Genomic DNA, 15,757 nt, shown 5'->3' on the forward strand with positions numbered 1-15,757 from the left:
TACTGTCAACACCTATCTGGCATGAGAAAACATGAGATTGCACTCCGATGTCATCCGAGTGCAGTCTCATTTAGGCCGGTTTCACACGTCCAGATAATTCCGGTACCGGAAAAAAATCGGTACCGGAATTATCCGTGTCCGTGTGCCCCTACGTTTCTGTGGCACATCAGTGTGGCACACATGTGCCGCCCGTGTGCCCACTGGGTACCACACGCACCGTGCTGGGTACCACACGTACCAGCATCTGGTGCTGAAGCCGCGATTCATATCTTCCCTGCAGCAGCGTTTGCTGCAGAGAAGATATGAATAATAGTGTTTAAAATAAAGATCTATGTGACAGTAATGAATAAGCGGCTCCACCCCCCATGGGAGATGGAGCCGCATATTCATTACTGTAAATGAGCGGCCCCACGTGACCGCATACAGGAGAAGATGCGGCCAGAACAGGAAGCAGCGACAGCCAGCGAGGGAGCTGGGTGAGTATTTTCAGAACAACGGGGGGGCGCACAGGGAGTGGGGGGGCGCACAGGGAGTGGGAGGGCGGGGGGCACATAGATCTTTATTTTAAACACTATTGTTCATATCTTCTCTGCAGCAACCGCTGCTGCAGAGAAGATATGAATCGCGGCTTCAGCACCAGTGGGGGGGACAGTGCTAAATGTAGCGCTGTCTCTTGCACGGCACACGGACTGCACACGGACAACGTTCGTGTGCGGTACGTGTTTTACACGGACCCATTGACTTTAATGGTTCCGTGTAATACGTGTGCTCCCACGAACACTGACATGTCTCCGTGTTTGGCACACGGAGACACGGCCCGCAAAAAATCAATGACATCTGCACAGATGCATTGATTTCACTGTGTCTACGTGTGTCAGTGTCTCCGGTACGTGAGGAAACGGTCACCTCACATACCGGAGCCACTGACGTGTGAAACCGGCCTTACACGGACTCAAACTACGGAGAAGCTGGACTACTTAAGTGCTCCGTCTTCTCCTCACCTGTGATATGAGTTCAGCTCACACTAAGGTGACATTCAGTTCAATCTCTGAGCAATTGTCATTTACACAATTGAAGCCAATTCTCTCACATGAGAGAAACATCGCTCATGTGACTCCAGCTTTAGAGGGGTATTCTCATCTTCAAGATCCTTTCACAATATGTATTAGATGTAATAATAATATTAGCAAATACCTTCAATTAGAAAGATAGAGTTCTTCTGATTAGCTATGTCTCTTACCCCATGTGGAGGGTATTGCAATAGCTTAGGTATTCGTGATTACGACCATTAACAACCAACTAACTAAATGTTAGGTATAAAAGCAAAAATAGAGCTCACTACGCCAGCTGATCATCCAGATAGCCAAGTGCCTTGTAACCGGAGGGTGCTAGATCCAGCTGGAGCAGCACAGCAACAACAAAAGGAAGGAGAGGGAATGCAGCACAGATGGTAAGTATAAAAAAACTATTTAGTTAAAGCCATTAAAAAGAACAATGTCCAGGAAAAACATTAAAACTGAAGCATTTCTAGCAAAAAAAACGCCCTTAATGATACTATAGAGTATATACTATGATTAAGGGCGTTTTTTGCCAGACACGCTTCGGTTTTATTGTTTTTCCTGGACATTGTTCTTCTTAATGGATTGAAATAAATGTCACTATATGAGTGGTCATAACCATGGATCCCTAGGATACTGCACATCGGGTAAGTGACATAGCCAATCAGAAGAACTGTGTGTGACGCCCAGGAGACCGAGGTACCCAGCACCGGACCAATGGGGTCTGTCTCTTGAGGGAGATGTCACGGGTGGCTTGACCCGATGCTGTGGCCTCAGGCAATGCACAGTGTAAGGGGTATCATGAGGGAACAGGCACTTACTTGATCAGCAGCAGGTTCTCTCAGCGGTGATGATCCTGATCCTGGATAGATAGCTATTGTCCAAATGAAAGTCTGAGGCACTGAAACGTTTAACCAGTTTACTTCAACATAAAGGGATTTACAACCAGTCCTGTCACCGGAGTCTGTATGGGAACTCTGAGTTACTTTGACCCTGCCGGGGTCTTCGCCTCTTATTGTACGCAGTTTCTGTGTGGCCCTGCTGCTGTATGTGAACTGGCTGCCGGCCCAATCTGTCCCCTCCGGGTCCTGGTTCGATGGGCAACCCGAGTCCTTTTATCGGCTTACCCCCTCCAGGAGTACCGCTGAACTCTGTGTCTGTTGCTGCGTCCGGCCCTAGTGAAGCTGATGTCACCTCACGTTTTTCCGGTTGCTGTATTATATATAATGAATACAGCCACGGATCCGGTATCCGTCTTTGCGCCTGTTCTGGGTAGTGATTAATGCTACCCGGTTCTCACAATGTCCTTTTTCTGTGTCCCTTTTCTCCTCAGGCCGGTGATTTGGGCCTGGAAACCGTCATAGGGCTGTTAGAAATTCAGCTGTATGACCTCTCACTTTCAGCTCCTTAGCCCAACTGCCAGTTCTTTTCTCAGACCAGAATGGATCAAGGGGAGTCTCTGGAGCTCCCCCTTCTGGCCGGAGGTGGTAGTGCAGTCTTGCTATTTTAGTATTTGTATTTAGTGTCAGTAACTATTTTTGTGGCAAATACCCCTAGGGGTGCCACATTCCCCCTTAGTTAAGAACAGTACTCCGGGACTGTGGGCCGATAACATTTTGAAATAACAATTAATATGTACAGAGTCTTAAAAATGAAAAGTTACAAAAAACCACTCAAGGAAACAAAAATAGAGTTCTGTAAAAAGTCACTTCAAATAGCGTCCGTTAATACAGTTCTATCCTTGAAGGTACTAGGAAAGGCACTGCACTTTGTGTCCAGGAATTTAGTTCCATTTTTCCAACGGAGTTATCAATATAAAGTCTAAAGAAAGTTCAAAAAGAGCAAAAAGCAAAGTTCAAAAAGCAGTCTTTCCGGAGCTTTCATTTAGTGCCTCCGGGCTGATAAAAAGTTCAAGAATATGCAAGAAGTTCATACAGACAAGTCTCTGTAGGTACTGGGCTTAAATGTTGCAGAATGATAACAATGACTATAGTTTTATAGTTGGTAATCCGCATACCTGGCCGGTAATTGACCCCGGGTACTATGCTGTGATCTACGTAATAGCGGTGTCTCTTCATGTGGTGTACTACTGTCTACTGCGGATGTAGTATCTGCCCGCTCTACTAAAGATAATTCCACGACTATGGAGTTGGCAAGTCCACCGTGAATGGGTTGAATAACTTCTGGTTCTGGCTGGACAACTTCTGGCTCTTTCAATGCTTCCGGACACAATTTAAGATTGTCTCTTGACACTAATACAGATGTTAAGCCTCCGTTTTTGCTAATGAGACACATTTTAGGATTATCCATTCTTGTTGGTAAAACTGTGTAGGGTACGGCTTCCCACTGATTGTCTAGTTTATTGGTTCGACGGTTTCTCTTGAGCACTTGGTCACCCGGTCTTAATGGGGTCGCTAGAGCATTCTGGTTGAAAGTTCGCTCTTGTTTTTTTCTAGTTTGCTGAAGGCTTCTTTCCACACTCTCTTGCACTTGGCGATACTGCTTTTGCCGTATGATATCCCAATTGGAGTCTTGAACTTCTGCGTCTGGTTTCAGACTTCCCATTTCTAAATCGATTGGTAATTGGCCGGGTCTTGCACGCATAAGGTAAGCTTGGGTGCAGTTGGTGGAGCTCACCGGGACATGATTATACAGATCCACCAAGTCAGGCAATTTCTCTGGCCATTGATTCCTTTCTATCTCAGGTAAAGTCTTTAGTAGGTCTATTACAATATGGTTCATCTTCTCGCATAAGCCGTTTGTTTGTGGATGATAGGCCGTCGTCCGGATCTTTTTGCAACCATACATATTACAGAATTCTCTGAAGATCTCTGATTCAAAGGCTGTACCTTGGTCGGTGAGAACCTGTTCCGGATATCCATGGGGTCTACAAAAGTACGTTTGGAACGCTTTGGCTGCTATTTTTGCTGTCAGATCTTTACACGGGTACTACTACCAAGAAGCGTGAATAATGGTTCACGATGGTCAAGGCATAGACATAGCCGGACCGGCTTGGTGTCAACTTCACGTGGTCTATGGCTACAAGTTCAAGTGGTTGTTTGGTGATAATGGGCTGCAGTGGTGCTCTTTGGTTCTTTTGATCGTTTCTTCTGAGGTTGCACGGGCCACAGTTTCTGCACCACTGTTCGATTGATTTTCTCATCCCGACCCAATAAAATCTTTCTCTTAGAAGTACTTCTAACTTTTTCCAACCGAAGTGACCAGCACCATTATGGTAAGCTTCGAGGACCATCTTCACATCTTGTTTAGGCACGATAATCTGCCAAACCAATTCATGTGTTTTCGGATTGGTGTACCTTCTACAGAGCTTCCCTTGATACAGGAACATTTTGCCTCTCTCTTTCCAGAGTTGATGCGTCTCTTCTGCGGCATTCTCATCGAGATATGCACTTTGCTCAGTCAGCAGTTCCTTCACCAACTTCACAGCCAGATTGCTGTCTTGGGTATCAGCCCATCTATGGTGTGCTAACGGATTAAAATTCACCTCTTGTTGTTTCTGATAGGTACTTGACTGATGATGTTTTGCCTTGGGATGATGGAAGGCTGGTAGTTCAATTTCTTCAAGCTCCCCCGTTTCTTCTTCTACATCTCTCAAGTGTGGCATCCGGGATAGGGCATCGGCATTTCCATTCTTGCGACCTGCTCGATACTTGATTATGAAGTTGTAATTAGATTACCGGGCTATCCATCGCTGTTCTAACGCACCTAATTTGGCTGTGTCCTGATGGGTCAACGGATTGTTGTCAGTATAGACAATAAATTCTGCAGCGGCCAGATAGTGTTTGAAACGTTCAGTTACAGCCCAAACTACTGCCAGTAGTTCCAATTTGAAGGAGCTGTAATTTTCTGAATTTCTTTCAGTTGGCCGGAGCTTTCTACTTGCAAAGGCGATGACTTTCTCCCGACCTTCTTGCTTTTGTGACAGCACCGCTCCTAGTCCCACATTACTAGCATCGGTGTAAGAGGATGAAAGGCTGATGGTAATCTGGGTATGCCAGAACCTCTTCTCCGGTTAGTGCCTTCTTTAAATGTTCAAAGGAGTCTTCCCTTTCGTCGTTCCACTGAAAAGGAGGGTTTCGGTTTGAAGGTTTCTTCGTCTGCCCTACCAAGGCGTCTTGCAAGGGTGCTGCCAACTTGGTAAACCCTTTTATAAATCTGCGATAGTAACCCACCAATCCCAGGAATTGCCTCACTTCTTTTGCGTTGGTAGGTCTTGGCCAATCCCTTATGGCGCTTATTTTCTCGGGATCCGGTGCTACTCCCTCCGAACTCACGATGTGTCCCAGGTACTGTACCTTTGGCTTGAGAAGGTGACATTTGGATGGCTTGATTTTCATGCCATACCTGGATAAGGCTTCGAACACTTCTGCCAGGTCTTTTAAGTGTTGTTCGTAAGTCTTTGAGTAGACGATCACATCATCTAGGTACAGGAGGACGGTCTCGAAGTTCTTGTGTCCAAGGCAGCATTCCATCAGCCGCTGGAAGGTACCGGATGCGTTGCAGAGTCCGAATGGCATGCGATTAAATTCACATAGACCCATTGGTGTGGTGAATGCCGTCTTTTCCTTATCTCGCTCAGCCACAGGGACTTGCCAATACCCGCTTGTTAAGTCTAAGGTGGAAAAATAATTAGCAGATTTCAAAGCAGTCAAGGACTCTTCTATCCTAGGCAAGGGGTAGGCGTCTTTATGGGTGATGTTATTAATCCGCCGGTAGTCTACGCACATTCTCATGGTTCCGTCCTTTTTTTTGACAATCACTAGAGGGGCCGCCCAGGGGATACAGCTGTCTCTTATTACCCCGGCCTGTTTCATCTCTCTCAGCATATCTTTTGCACATTGATAGTGAGCGGGCGGTATGGGTCTATCTCTTTCTTTTATTGGGGGATGGTCAATGGTGGGGATTGTGTGTTCTACCCCTTCTATCCGTCCGAAGTCCAATGGGTGTTTACTGAAGACTTGTTCATATTCCGTCACTAGCCTATACACCCCTTGTTTTTGATGGGTAGGTGTTGAATTTATGCCCACGTGTAGCTGTTGGCACCAATCTTCCAATTCTCCGTCTGAGCCGTTGCCTTCCACCTGACAGGTTGGTTCTAAGGGCTCAATGGTTGTGATGGCGTTGTTGTCAACAGTATATAGCTTTGCCACTGTAGCATACCTTGGCAAAGTGACCTCTTCCTCTCCACAGTTCAAAAGTCGTACCGGCACTCGTCCCCGGTGTACCTCGACTACCCCTCGTGCTGTGAGTATAGTGGGCCTGCTGTCGGTGTACACTGGTTCTATTAAGGCTTGATAATCTCGTCCCTTAGTACCAACGGCTGCTCTACACCATACCAGCATTTCTGTTTTTGGTGGGATTACAATAGACGTTGGATCACTTACCCTCACACTGCCGATTTCTCCACCTGCAACTTCTACCTGTTGCCTTAACATCAATACTTTTATTTCCCTCCGGAGAACTCTCTGCTGGCAGGATTGGGCAGTTTCAGCAATTTGCTGTAAGACAGAAATAACTTCGGACAAGCAGTTCTCTAACACATTCATTCCTATCAATACAGTTGGTTCACAGTTCCGCCGGTCAACATCAACAACAATTATACCCTGTTTCTTCAATTCTACTTTACCAATCTTTATGGTCATCTCCCTGAATCCTAGTTTCGGTACCAACTTACCATTACTAGCCCATATATCTAGTTCAACATCAGAGGGCCCTTTATCAATATCTGCATCAGCCCAGTACCTCTTATAAAGGATATACGGTATAGATGAAATCTGGGAACCTGTGTCCAGCAAAGCGTTGAGGGGAATTCCGTCCAGCACAATAGGGATAATGGGTCATCCTCCGATGTACCTGTTGTGCCAGGGTGTTGGGCCTTGAAAGTTCATTCCTGCGAAGCGGCCCGCATTCCCAGGGGATTCCCGTTTAAATCACAATCTCGTGCAAAGTGGCCTGGCTGCTGGCAACGGCGGCAAATGGGCTGTCCATCCGGTTGGTAGCGGTCGCGGGGTCGTCCTCTCCATGTCGGGTATCTCCGGGGTCTCATCCATGGAACATCCTCTCTACGGTTTGCCAACTCCATCTTGGGTCCTCTCATCTCCTGCATGGTTTTAGCCATTGAAGCAACAACATCAGTTAAAGAGTCAAGCTTTTGTTGAAGAGCCTCATTAGTACTGGTCCCGAGGGGCTTAGCAATGGCCCCGGACATAGCTGATGTCACTGGCAATCCCTGTTGTTGAGGTGCCTCTGCCATGGGTTGTGCAGGATCCTGATCCCGAGGTGCCTCTGCCAGCTGGAGACGTATAGCGCTCTCCTTTAATTGGGCAAATGTCAATTCAGGGTTCTTAAAAACAAGCATGCTCACATGCCCCCGGTGAGAAGGGGTGTAGAGTCCCTCAATAAATTGATCTCTTAGCAGTTTATCCGCTCCGGTGTTAAAAATGGGTTCAGCCAGTGTAAGTGATTTAAGGGCTTCCTGCAGGTTTAAGGCAAAGTCTCTCACGCCCTCATTAGCTTTTTGTTTGCAATTAAAGAATCGTACTTTAGCTTTGCTGCCGGCAGTGGTTTCAAATGTAGCTTTTAATCCAGCAAATATGCGTTCAACAGTGCCTTTTAGATCAGCTGCCCGTGCTGTGACTTCTCGCTTAGCATGGCCACTTAACTGCATCATCAGGAGACTAACACGCTGAACTTCACCCACGGGGAGCATGTCAAAATGGGCCAGCATCTTTTCTCTGAAATCGTCAAGGGTATTAGGCTCACCTTCATACATTGGAAGCCACGGGCCACCCGGGGTATATGGCATCAGCACCGGCATGATGGGCGCCACTCCTTGCACTGCTGCGCTACCGGACTCTCTATCGACACTCTGTCTTTCAGCTGCATTAGCATCGCCGGGTGCTGCGGCGTCTCCGTGCTGCGACATACTGTGCCCCCTTAGTTAATCCGGACCCTTCCGGTCCTCCGCTTCCGTCGGGATAGTGTAGATTCGTTCCGCTGTGCAGCAGGATTGGTTTTCCCCTTGCTCTGACGTCAGAGCGCTCAGCTTGGTGCCGCCCACAATGACACGCCCCCTGCTGCTCCCGCCCGCCACGCGCTCTGTAATGGCGGATTCTGAAGTTTTTCAGTCAGACTGGGGCTCAGGTAATGGCGTAGCTCAATTAACAGTCTCGTGCCTAACGGTTATGAGGTGATGGCGGCCATCTTTACTCCATTATAACCAATGGGGAAAAGTCACTTTCAATAGTTTTTAATGGGAAATGGAATTTTCTTTAATAAAGTCAATTTTCAAGATTTTTCATCCAAGTTTTCACAGTTTTGGGCTCCAATCACGGCACACAATACCCAGTATACAGGCTGGCTGAATCCTGTTCGTGACGCCAATTGTGACGCCCAGGAGACCGGGGTACCCAGCACCGGACCAATGGGGTCTGTCTCTTGAGGGAGATGTCACGGGTGGCTTGACCCGATGCTGTGGCCTCAGGCACTGCACAGTGTAAGGGGTATCATGAGGGAACAGGCACTTACTTGATCAGCAGCAGGTTCTCTCAGCGGTGATGATCCTGATCCTGGATAGATAGCTATTGTCCAAATGAAAGTCTGAGGCACTGAAACGTTTAACCAGTTTACTTCAACATAAAGGGATTTACAACCAGTCCTGTCACCGGAGTCTGTATGGGAACTCTGAGTTACTTTGACCCTGCCGGGGTCTTCGCCTCTTATTGTACGCAGTTTCTGTGTGGCCCTGCTGCTGTATGTGAACTGGCTGCCGGCCCAATCTGTCCCCTCCGGGTCCTGGTTCGACGGGCAACCCGAGTCCTTTTATCGGCTTACCCCCTCCAGGAGTACCGCTGAACTCTGTGTCTGTTGCTGCGTCCGGCCCTAGTGAAGCTGATGTCACCTCACGTTTTTCCAGTTGCTGTATTATATATAATGAATACAGCCACGGATCCGGTATCCGTCTTTGCGCCTGTTCTGGGTAGTGATTAATGCTACCTGGTTCTCACAATGTCCTTTTTCTGTGTCCCTTTTCTCCTCAGGCCGGTGATTTGGGCCTGGAAACCGTCATAGGGCTGTTAGAAATTCAGCTGTATGACCTCTCACTTTCAGCTCCTTAGCCCAACTGCCAGTTCTTTTCTCAGACCAGAATGGATCAAGGGGAGTCTCTGGAGCTCCCCCTTCTGGCCGGAGGTGGTAGTGCAGTCTTGCTATTTTAGTATTTCTATTTAGTGTCAGTAACTATTTTTGTGGCAAATACCCCTAGGGGTGCCACATACAGTGGGGCAAAAAAGTATTTAGTCAGTCAGCAATAGTGCAAGTTCCACCACTTAATAAGATGAGAGGCGTCTGTAATTTACATCATAGGTAGACCTCAACTATGGGAGACAAACTGAGAAAAAAAATCCAGAAAATTACATTGTCTGTTTTTTTAACAATTTATTTGCATATTATGGTGGAAAATAAGTATTTGGTCAGAAACAAACAATCAAGATTTCTGGCTCTCACAGACCTGTAACTTCTTCTTTAAGAGTCTCCTCTTTCCTCCACTCATTACCTGTAGTAATGGCACCTGTTTAAACTTGTTATCAGTATAAAAAGACAACTGTGCACACCCTCAAACAGTCTGACTCCAAACTCCACTATGGTGAAGACCAAAGAGCTGTCAAAGGACACCAGAAACAAAATTGTAGCCCTGCACCAGGCTGGGAAGACTGAATCTGCAATAGCCAACCAGCTTGGAGTGAAGAAATCAACAGTGGGAGCAATAATTAGAAAATGGAAGACATACAAGACCACTGATAATCTCCCTCAATCTGGGGCTCCACGCAAAATCCCACCCCGTGGGGTCAGAATGATCACAAGAACGGTGAGCAAAAATCCCAGAACCACGCGGGGGGACCTAGTGAATGAACTGCAGAGAGCTGGGACCAATGTAACAAGGCCTACCATAAGTAACACACTACGCCACCATGGACTCAGATCCTGCATTGCCAGACGTGTCCCACTGCTTAAGACAGTACATGTCCGGGCCCATCTGAAGTTTGCTAGAGAGCATTTGGATGATCCAGAGGAGTTTTGGGAGAATGTCCTATGGTCTGATGAAACCAAACTGGAACTGTTTGGTAGAAACACAACTTGTCGTGTTTGGAGGAAAAGGAATACTGAGTTGCATCCATCAAACACCATACCTACTGTAAAGCATGGTGGTGGAAACATCATGCTTTGGGGCTGTTTCTCTGCAAAGGGGCCAGGACGACTGATCTGGGTACATTAAAGAATGAATGGGGCCATGTATCGTGAGATTTTGAGTGCAAACCTCCTTCCATCAGCAAGGGCATTGAAGAGGAAACGTGGCTGGGTCTTTCAACATGACAATGATCCAAAGCACACCGCCAGGGCAACGAAGGAGTGGCTTCGTAAGAAGCATTTCAAGGTCCTGGAGTGGCCTAGCCAGTCTCCAGATCTCAACCCTATAGAAAACCTTCAGAGGGAGTTGAAAGTCCGTGTTGCCAAGCGAAAAGCCAAAAACATCACTGCTCTAGAGGAGATCTGCATGGAGGAATGGGCCAACATACCAACAACAGTGTGTGGCAACCTTGTGAAGACTTACAGAAAACGTTTGACCTCTCTCATTGCCAACAAAGGATATATTACAAAGTATTGAGATGAAATTTTGTTTTTGACCAAATACTTATTTTCCACCATAATATGCAAATAAATTGTTAAAAAAACAGACAATGTGATTTTCTGGATTTTTTTTTCTCAGTTTGTCTCCCATAGTTGAGGTCTACCTATGATGTAAATTACAGACGCCTCTCATCTTTTTAAGTGGTGGAACTTGCACTATTGCTGACTGACTAAATACTTTTTTGCCCCACTGTATGCTACAATTCTAATTGGAGGTATTTGCTAATATTATTATTATTACACATACTACATATTGGGATAGGATCTTAGAGATGGGAATACTCATTTAATCACTCTGCCCCCAGCAAAACGTAAAAAATATCACCTTGTCTACAAAACTCCAGGTAGAAGACTTTGTAGGATAAGGCCTCCTCAACTGATTCCAAGAAAGGGGCTCTGAAGGGCCCCAGCTCATTGCCTGCAGGAATGCCCACTAGTGGGACCACCAGTGATTTGCATATTATTGCCATCCTGTAGATGTTCATGTTGAATTTTAACCCTTTTGCTACTGCAGGAAAATGCTGCTACTAGGGGCACCAGGCAGCGGCTTATTCCCCTATCCCCGCTAAGAACATGTAGATGTTTGGCTCGGCTGAGTATGAATATGTAAGGGGTGGTCTGCCAACAGCCATCTAAGGTTAGATCACTTAGCAGGGTTGTGAGACAACGTGCACATGTTGCGGGTTGGTGTGAGGTTTTTTCTGCACTGTTTGTGCAAAATCCGCAGGTAATCCGCACTGTGGATTACCCGCGGATTTACTGCAGTTTTTGTGCTGTTTTTGTGCAGATTTCACCTGCGGTTTTACACCTGCGGATTCCTATTGAGAAGCAGGTGTAAACCGCTGCAGAATCTGCACAAAGAATTGACATGCTGTGGAAAAAACACAGCTGCGTTTCCGCGCTTTTTTCCGCAGCATGTGCACTGCAGATTTTGTTTTCCATATGTTTACACGGTACTGTCCACCGCATGGAAAAGAGCTGCAGATCCGCGGCGTCAAATCCGCTACGGATCGGCAGCAAAATCCGCAACGTGTGCACATACCCTTAGATGGCTAAAGACATCAAATTAGCTACTGATATTAATGCGATTTTAACCCCCTCATGACATCTGCCATACATTCAACATACATGTCAGAAGTGGGTGTATGGAGCGGGTTTACTCAGCCAGGTCGCCCCATACCTGGTAGGTGATGGCTGCGCATAGCCAGGACCAGCCTCTAACAATTATGGGTGGAGCAGAGCTCTGCCGCGATTGTTAATTTGTTAAATGCGGCTGTCAATATTGGATAGCAGCATTTAATACGTGTTGCACCACTGCATATAGCACAAGCTATCTGACATAATGTGGCTAACACTAACAATAAAAAGTAAAAAAAAAAAAGTTGAAAGAAATAAAAAATACTAAAAGTACAAATCACTCCCATTTTCTCCCACTGAAAATGAACATATTAAAAAAAAACTAAATACACATATGTGGTATCGCCAGATTCAGAAAAGTCCAATCCATTAAAATATAAAAACAATTAACAGGATCGGTAAACACCTTAGACAGAAAAAATTAAGAGCGCTAAAAGTATATTTTTTGGTCACCGCAATTCCACAAAAAAGGCTGTAACAAGCAACCAAACATTCACATCTATTCCAAAATGGTAATAACAAAAATGTCATCTCGCCCCACAAAAAAATAAGCCATCACACACACTGCTGAAAAATAAAAATGTTACAGGTCTTGGAAAATGGCAACAGAACCCAAAAAATTGTTTTTGAAAAATTCTGATTTTATTTTCACCACTAAAATAATAAAAAAAAACTGGACATGTTGGGTATGGCCGTAATCGTACTGATGAGCAGAATCATATTGCATGCTCACTTTTATCACAAAACGTACACTTTATGAACATCTCCTAAAAAACAATGTCAGAATTGTGGTGGTTTCCACAATTTCACCACATTTGGAATTTTTTTGCCATTTTTCAGTGCCCTACGTGGTAAAATGAATGCTGTCATTCAAAAGTACAACTCGTCCTGCAAAAAACAGGCCCTCATATGTCAATGTGGACAGAATTGTCCGCAGCGTGAAGGGGTTAATAAAGTGCAATCATTTTCTGCAATGCTGTGTAATAAGTTACAGGAAACAGTAACATACAGTCAGGTTCATGTTATAATATGAAAATAATGAGGGATGGGTGTACATGCAAACCTACAATCCACAAAGAAAGAGTGTGATTACTGCGATCCAACATTAAATGTTGCTTTCCGCTGCATCAGTAGAAATAAATTACAAATACCTTACTTATGTTTAATGCCCCCCAGTTTCTACAAACTTGTGCTGCCATTAATAATGTGCAAGGAAACAGAGAGACCTGTAGCCCTTACTACGACCATTTTACAGCACCAAACTCAGGATCACCATTGACTTCTATGTGGTTTGAGTTCAGGGTTAAGTTCTGGTACCTGAACCGAACTTTGGAGTACAGATCTACCAAACCCACCAAACCCAAACATCCACGTATCTACTTATCCCTAGTGGTGATATTTAGAAAGCAGAGATGGATGTTGAGATCCAGCGAGTTTGGCCGAAAAGTTAAAAAAGTTCAGGTCTGGGTACCAGAACAGTACCCGGACCCCATTCACTTGAATGGGGGGCCTGAACACCCAGTGTTTGCCAAGCTGTGATGTGCATGACAGCGCAGCAAACATTGCTTCTGATCGGCGGTAAAATCATTACCACCAGTCAAACAGCCACAGTTCACATGCTGTGAAATTACAGCATGAGCCTGCAGCTGTTGCAGCTGTGATCGGAGGTAAAAAGTTTATCTCCGAACACTGGAGTAGGCTGATAGGACTACTCTTCCCATAAGACACCTATCTATTACTAATCCTATAGTTGTCTGGTAAATAGAAACACAAATAAAAAATAAAACACATTTTTTTCATTTTTATTTAAAAACTAGCTGAAGAGCCCGGCGTTGCCTGGGCATTGTAAATATCTGTGGTTAGTTATAGCACCTCCCATCTCTTATTTTCCCATCATGCCTCTCATTTTCTCCCTAACACCTCTCATTTTCCCCCTCACTCCTCTCATTTCCCCCTAACACTTGTCATTTCGACCTCACAACTGTCATTTTCCGATCACTCCACTATTTTCCCTCACTCCTCTCATTTTGCACTCACACCTTTTCATTTTCATCTCACACCCCTCATTTTCACCTCAGTATATGCATGTTTGTCATCTCCCTTATATATAGTATACACCTGTATGTCTTCTCTGGTATATAGTGTATACCTGTATGTCATCTCCCCTATAAATAGTATATACCTGCTGTATGTCATCTCCTCCTGTATATTGTATATACCCATGTGTCATCTCCTCCTGTATAAAGTATATACCTGTATGTCATCACTTCTGTATATACTATATACCTGTATGTCATCTCCTCCTATATATAGTATATACCTGTATGTCATCCCCTGTATATAGTATATACCTGTATGTCATCTCCTGTATATAGTATATACCTGTATGTCATCTCCCCTGTATATAGTATATACCTGCTGTCTGTCATCTCCTCCTCTATATGCCTATGTGTAATCTCCCCTTTTATATAGTATATACTTGTATGTCATCTCCTCCTGTATATAGTATAAATGTGTGTCATCTCCTCCTGTATATAGTATGGACCTGTAAGTCATCTCCTCCTGTATATAGTATATACCTGTGTGTCATCTCCACTGTATATAGTATATACCTGTGTGTCATCGCCCCTGTATATAGTATGTACCTGTATGTCATCTCCCCTGTATATAGTATATACCAGGTTGTCATCTCCTCCTGTATATAGTATATACCTGTGTCATCTCCCCTGTGTATAGTATATACCTGTGTCATCTCCTCCTGTATAGTGTATACCTGTGTGTCATCTCCCCTGTGTATAGTATATACCTGTGTGTCATCTCCTCCTGTATAAAGTATATACGTGTGTCATCTCCTCCTGTATATAGTATGGACCTGTAAGTCATCTCCTCCTGTATATAGTATATACCTGTGTCATCTCCCCTGTATATAGTATATACCTGTGTGTCATCTCCTCCTGTATATAGTATATACCTGTGTGTCATCTCCTCCTGTATATAGTATATACCTGTATGTCATCTCCTCCTGTATAAAGTATATATGTGTGTCATCTCCTCCTGTATATAGTATGGACCTGTAAGTCATCTCCTCCTGTATATAGTATATACCTGTGTATCATCTGCTCCTGTATATAGTATATACCTGTGTGTCATCTCCACTGTATATAGTATATACGTGTGTAATCGCCCCTGTATATAGTATGTACCTGTATGTCATCTCCCCTGTATATAGTATATACCAGGTTGTCATCTCCTCCTGTATATAGTATATACCTGTATGTCTTCTCCTCCTGTATATAGTACATACCAGGTTGTCATCTCCTCCTGTATATAGTATATACCTGTATGTCATCTCCTCCTGTATATAGTATATACCTGTCATCTCCTCCTGTATATAGTATATACCTTTGTGTCATCTCCTCCTGTATATAGTATATACCTGTGTGTCATCTCCTCCTGTATATAGTATATACCTGTAAGTCATCTCCTCCTGTATATAGTATATACCTGTGTGGCATCTCCTCCTGTATATAGTATATACCTGTATGTCATCTCCTCCTGTATATAGTATATACCTGTATGTCTTCTCCTCCTGTATATAGTACATACCAGGTTGTCATCTCCTCCTGTATATAGTATATACCTGTATGTCATCTCCTCCTGTATATAGTATATACCTGTGTCATCTCCTCCTGTATATAGTATATACCTGTGTGTCATTTCCTCCTGTATATAGTATATACCTGTGTGTCATCTCCTGTATATAGTATATACCTGTAAGTCATCTCCTCCTGTATATAGTATATACCTGTGTGGCATCTCCTCCTGTATATAGTATATACCTGTGTCATCTCTCC

The 15,757-nt window shown here is 44.6% G+C and overlaps 1 protein-coding gene across 1 annotated transcript in view; it reads left to right on the top strand.

The window, feature by feature from the left end:
* MINDY4B (MINDY family member 4B) overlaps nucleotides 1-15,757 on the top strand; it is a 128,537-nt gene that overhangs the window by 70,604 nt on the left and 42,176 nt on the right. The window lies entirely within an intron of this gene.

The sequence above is a fragment of the Ranitomeya imitator genome, chromosome 5 (genome assembly GCF_032444005.1).
Source record: "Ranitomeya imitator isolate aRanImi1 chromosome 5, aRanImi1.pri, whole genome shotgun sequence".
NCBI lineage: Eukaryota > Metazoa > Chordata > Amphibia > Anura > Dendrobatidae > Ranitomeya > Ranitomeya imitator.